General features: G+C 41.1%; 1 pseudogene; it reads right to left on the bottom strand.

Moving 5' to 3' along the window:
* Positions 1-1,278: 1,278 nt before the first annotated feature.
* LOC103071826 (BCL2/adenovirus E1B 19 kDa protein-interacting protein 3 pseudogene) lies at positions 1,279-3,887 on the bottom strand (annotated as a pseudogene).
* Between the last annotated feature and the right edge of the window lie 1,575 nt (positions 3,888-5,462).

Raw genomic sequence — 5,462 nt, 5'->3', positions numbered from 1 at the left:
TCACTTAAGGGGTGGAAAAACAGGCATCTAGAATCAGGGCTTCAAAGAAATCGATTTGGGAATGTTGCAGCCAGAGAAAGGCATAGGAGGCTGAAGGTAAAAAGGCTGGATTAACACTTTTGAAGGTCATACCTCCGAGACACAGGCACATCAAATGATTGAGATTTAATCAGAAGATCATAGAATGTTCTTCTGCCCCCCCCACCTTACCACCACATCGACAGAGCTCAGGTATAATAAAAGTGGATTATAGCTGAAAGAACTAAAATACAGACTCTATGAGCAGGGATACTTAGTGAAGCCCAAAGCCAAGAGAGGACATCAAAACAAGGACACTGGAAAAACTTCAATTAGAATATCCCATTGTCTCCTTGTGTGAGAAGTTGCGTGTGCCTTTCTCCTCTATAGAATAAAAGCTCTTGGTGGGTAGATGCCACATTGTATCATCTTGGCATGGTCTGCTTTGGTAATGAACAGGTTGTCAGCAAGGTTTTTCAAGTGAAGACATGGGTAAACAAAACAAGCATGTTTTCATATTATGAGAATTTATAAGGGAATGACAAGAAACCCAGAGGCTTAAAATCTTTAATATATTTATGATTTCATTGAAAATACCCACTTACAAAAGTTGATATTTCTGGGCTTCCCTGGTGGCACAGTGGTTGAGAGTCTGCCTGCTGATGCGGGGGACACGGGTTCGTGCCCCGGTCCGGGAAGATCCCACATGCCGCGGAGCGGCTGGGCCCCTGAGCCACGGCCTCTGAGCCTGCGCATCCGGAGCCTGTGCTCCGCAACGGGAGAGGCCACGACAGTGAGAGGCTCACGTACGGCAAAAAAAAAAAAAAGTTGATATTTCTCCCACTTCACATTGTTTCCATTTACTATACATGAGTGGCTAAATCGGGGAGGCCAGTAATGATTAAGTATATATTATAGTTGTAGGCACCTCTGTTGGAAATTTCCACATAATTTTGTTTTTAATTTCATGAACATTTCACACAGAGTCCTGGAGTGTTTTAGTGTTTTTATAATGAAATTCCCTCTCAACTCCACATGCTCCATATTCACTCACACCACTCTTTTTTTTTAAGTGTCTTATTTTTATTTTACTGAATTCGGAATGCAGCATTTACAGAAGAAATGACACAAGTGGTGCAGCCACCCAAGGACCAAGATAATAGTAAGCTGCGTTGCAAACCCCAATGTAAATTCCCACTAAATGAAAAAGCCGGATTCCAATTCTTCATCAAAGGTTTTGGTGGATATTTTCAGTAACCTTCAGATATAGATACCCAACCCCATGGCTAGCAGATGAGAGAGAAGAGACGGAAGAAAAACTTTAGAAACTCTGCAGAGAAGATGCCCCCTTTCTCCCTAACACTCGTGTTCCTCAAGCTGAGCGCGGTCGTGCGCTGTGGGGGTTTGAAGAGGAACTGGGGGTGTGGCTGAGGAGTGATGTTTTCTGGCCGACTTGACCAGTCCCATATCCAGTCTTTTTCTTCAAGAGGCTTTCATCTTTCTTTGTCTCCATGTAATCTTCCTCCGACTGAGAGCTGTTTTTCTCATCAATATTAGTGTGTCTGCTTTGGAAGCTCCGTTGGTATCTTGCGAGGTCTATGAGCGAGGTGGGCGGTCACACAGATAAGTCTTGGGGCTACTCCGTCCAGACTCATGCTGCACACCCAGCAGTATTTCTTCCACGTCGCCATTATAAACAGAAACAGAGTCTGGAACAACTCTGGCGTTCCCATTATTGCCAAAGTGTAATTCCACCCAAGAGCCAAGCAACGCCTCCTCCTGCAGTGCGGGCGGCTTACTCTGAGACACGGCGCCTGGGCGAGGGTGCCGCGGGAGGCGAGTCAGCGTCGGGGTCGACGTGGGGTCAACGTCGGCGGGGTCGACGTGGGGTCAGCAGGCGCTCCGAGGCGGGAGTGCGAGCTGCGGCGTCAGCGTCGGGCCCAGCGGCTGGAGGCCAGACTTACCGCACACACCGCTCTCTTTTGAAAGGTAATGGCAGCCACCATTTGGGTAATGTGTTTACATTTATTTTGTGGTCTTGACTGACCAAGCTGATGTTTAGCAGTGATTACCTCTGACCCGCGTTTACTTCTGCGATGAGGATCTCATCATTGCTCGCAACTGTGTAAAAGAAATGACCTCTGAGAAACAGTCTCAGTGAAAACCTTCTTTGGTCATAGTTGTCCTCTGCTCTTTGAATCTAGCAGCATTCGTACGCATATTCCCTGAGCATTGGTCAGAAAAGGTGGTTGGTTTGGTTTATTTTGTTAAATACTGGAATACAGATGCTAAAATGAGGTATGTCTAGGATCTAGTGTTGATGGAAAAATTGGGAAGGAAACTAATAATAAACAAAATACCTCTGTATCTAGGGGGCGACAGAGAAAGTGAGAGAGACTGTCTTCAGAAATCCAACTTAAGATACTGCTTATTGGATTCCTAATGAAGGAAGGAGACCCTTAAATTCTAGGTGACCAGGTTTTAACCTTAGGATAGAAATAAAACTAGAAATAATACGTATAATACATAAATTATATATCTTGTATTTTCAATCACTTTTTCATAACGTGTTTAAATATGGTTCACATGAAGTTCATAAACATGTTTTAAATACCAGCATTTGACATTTTTCCTCCAGTTTTGTCTAAGTCCAAGAAACTGAGAGAAATAGTATTTCAAGTGACATTAGTGTTCAGCTCACTGGAAAGTTAGGTTTTTGAACAGGGATGGTTCATCAGGCCTTTTCATTGACCGGATAAAATATTCTTTCAGGCCTTCTAAAGCCTTTGCTCTTTTTCTTTGCCCATCTCGCAAACTCGGGCTCTTAAGCACCTCGGTTGCCTTGACACTGAGAATGAGATGCTCTTGACGGAAGACACAGGGAGGAAGTGCCCTGGTTTTGAGCACATAAACTATATTCCTGTTTTATTATCAGTCTCTTTTAAGTTTGATTGTAGAAGTCCATCCTCTAGGGTCCAACCTACTGGGACTGTACTGTCAGACTTGGGCTCCTGGCAAAATGGGTATCAGACCTGAGACTAAAGTTTCCCTGTCACCTTGAGAGGCTCTCTTTCAGAGTGACCAGCTAACCTCCCTCTGAGGTGGCTCTTTTTTTCACAACAGGGGTTTCTTTTGTGTTTTTCTCCTCCTTGATTAATCCACTGAGAGAGACAAATTCAAATGTGGATCAAATGACTAGCCCTTGAGTGTGTGTATTTTTTTTTCCTAACCTTGAGTGTGTGGATTTTTTTAAAAATTATTTTTAAAACTTTTATTGTAGTATAGTAGATGTACAATGTTGTGTTACTTTCTGGTGTACAGCAAAGTGAATCAGTTATACATATACATATATCCACTCTTTTTTGATATTCTTTTCCCACATAGGCCATTACAGAGTATTGAATAGAGTTCCCTGTGCTATGCAACAGGTTCTTATAAGTTAACTATTTTATATATAGTAGTGTGTACATGTCAATCCCAATCTCCCAATTTATCCCTCCTCCCCTTATCCCCCGGTAACCATAAGTTTGTTTTCTGTATCTGTGACTGGGTCTTTTTAATAGCAAAATTACATTTGCTTAGAGCTTCTACTGCCTTTCCCAGAATAAATTCTTCATTTCCTTTCTCACGTTACACCATCCCCCAGGGATTTCTTCTCCCACAGAGTCCCAAAATCTCCTATGGGTTACTCACACTTGCTCATGAGTCATGTGGTCTCATTAGTTGCTCTGCCCACCTCTGCAGAATCAGCGCTGCGATGAGCAAGTCAGAGACCAGGTGGTCCTGAAATGGCCTGGACTGAACCCTCTAGGCCCAGTGCTTTACTCACCACCATCGGTCTGATGCACCTGTCCAGATTTCTTCCTCATTCCTACTGGCTCAAATGTTCTCTCCTGAAGAAAAGCAAGAATCTCTTCCCGTTATATCATGTTTAGCTCCACAGCAAAAGTCCTTTTACTTCAGCAGTTATGTTGGGAAAGGGCTAACCTAATTCATCGTTACTTCACTTGAATTCTTTCGATGTTCATGAAAATTTACATAGTCATCAAGTGCATACACCTTAGCAAACTGTTTCCTATTGCTGCTGTACCAAATTACCACAAACTTAGTGGCTTAAATCAACACAAATTTATTCTCTTACAGTTCTGGAGGTCAGAAGTCCAGGATGTGTCTCACTGGTTAAAATTAGTGTCAACAGCTTCCCTTCTGGAAGCTCTAGGGATAAATACATTTTCTTGCTTTTTTCAGCTTCTAGAAGCTGCTCGTGGTCCCCCTTCAAAGCTTGCAGTGTCTGGTTGAGTTTTTCTCCCATGGTATCACTTTAACACTGACTTTTCTGCCTCCCTCTTTCATGTTTAAGGACCCTTGCGATTACATTGGTCCCACCTGAATAATCCATAATACTCTCCCTATTTTGAGGTCAGTTGCCTAGTAATTTTAATTCCTTCTGTTGTCTTAATTCCTCTTTGCTATGTAACATAGTATACCCACAAGTTCTGGAGAACAGGGCCTGGATATCCTTGAAAGGCCATTGTTCTGCCTACCACATATACATTCATAATAACTAAAGTCCAGAAAACAGGATGAGGGGAAAATTAAATCACCCTGATAGTTGAGAGTTTGATTCAATGACAATACGTAATTTTGAAGGTAGATGTGATTTGAGTTCACATATATTTATTGTTCAAATAGTTTTCCTCTAGGTCTCTCTGATGCCTAAATTTTAGAGTTCAGATCGTTAATAAAAATGTAAATGTGGAAAGAAGCAGATTTTTGGGCCTCTACAATCCATTCATGTCCTTCACCTCCTCACTTCTGGTTAAAAAAAAAAAAAAGTGGTTTTTCAATATAATGACATATTATTTTCTAAGTCACAGTTAAAATGAATGGTAAATACTCTGAAATTGAAAATATAAATAATTTTCCCTTTAGTAGCAAGCCTTCCAAACAGTGTTTTCCAAGTATTTTGAACACAAAGATTTTTTTATTATATCAATATAATCTGACACAAACTAGTTGTGTTACTTTCAGCATCTGTGGATTGAGAAATATAACAAAAACTACTGTGACTCTACTAATGTTTAAAATAAGTATGCACATTATTCTTTATGACACACAGATATGTTTCTGACAATGGCACATATAAGTGTATGATATTCTACGTATTTATTTTGTATATACGGCTTTGTACACATAGATAATCAGTTCACAGGCCCCTTGTAGTAACTCTGCACTTCAGAAATCTATGTTAAACCCAGATTGCAAACTATTTCCTAAAAGTCAAAAAAGGTCTTAAATCTATCTTCTTAATCTCCATCAAGAACATAATTTTTTTTTTCAAATATTTCAGAGCACTGCAAAATGCAGTTACCTCACTTTTGAACAAACAACTTAAAAAAAGAACCTAGGGCTTCCCTGGTGGCGCAGTGCTTGAGAGTCCGCCT

The sequence above is a fragment of the Lipotes vexillifer genome, unplaced genomic scaffold (genome assembly GCF_000442215.2).
Source record: "Lipotes vexillifer unplaced genomic scaffold, Lipotes_vexillifer_v1.1 scaffold151, whole genome shotgun sequence".
NCBI lineage: Eukaryota > Metazoa > Chordata > Mammalia > Artiodactyla > Lipotidae > Lipotes > Lipotes vexillifer.
The sequence above is the reverse complement of the archived record's forward strand: the minus strand, read 5'-3'. Positions and strand labels throughout refer to the sequence as shown.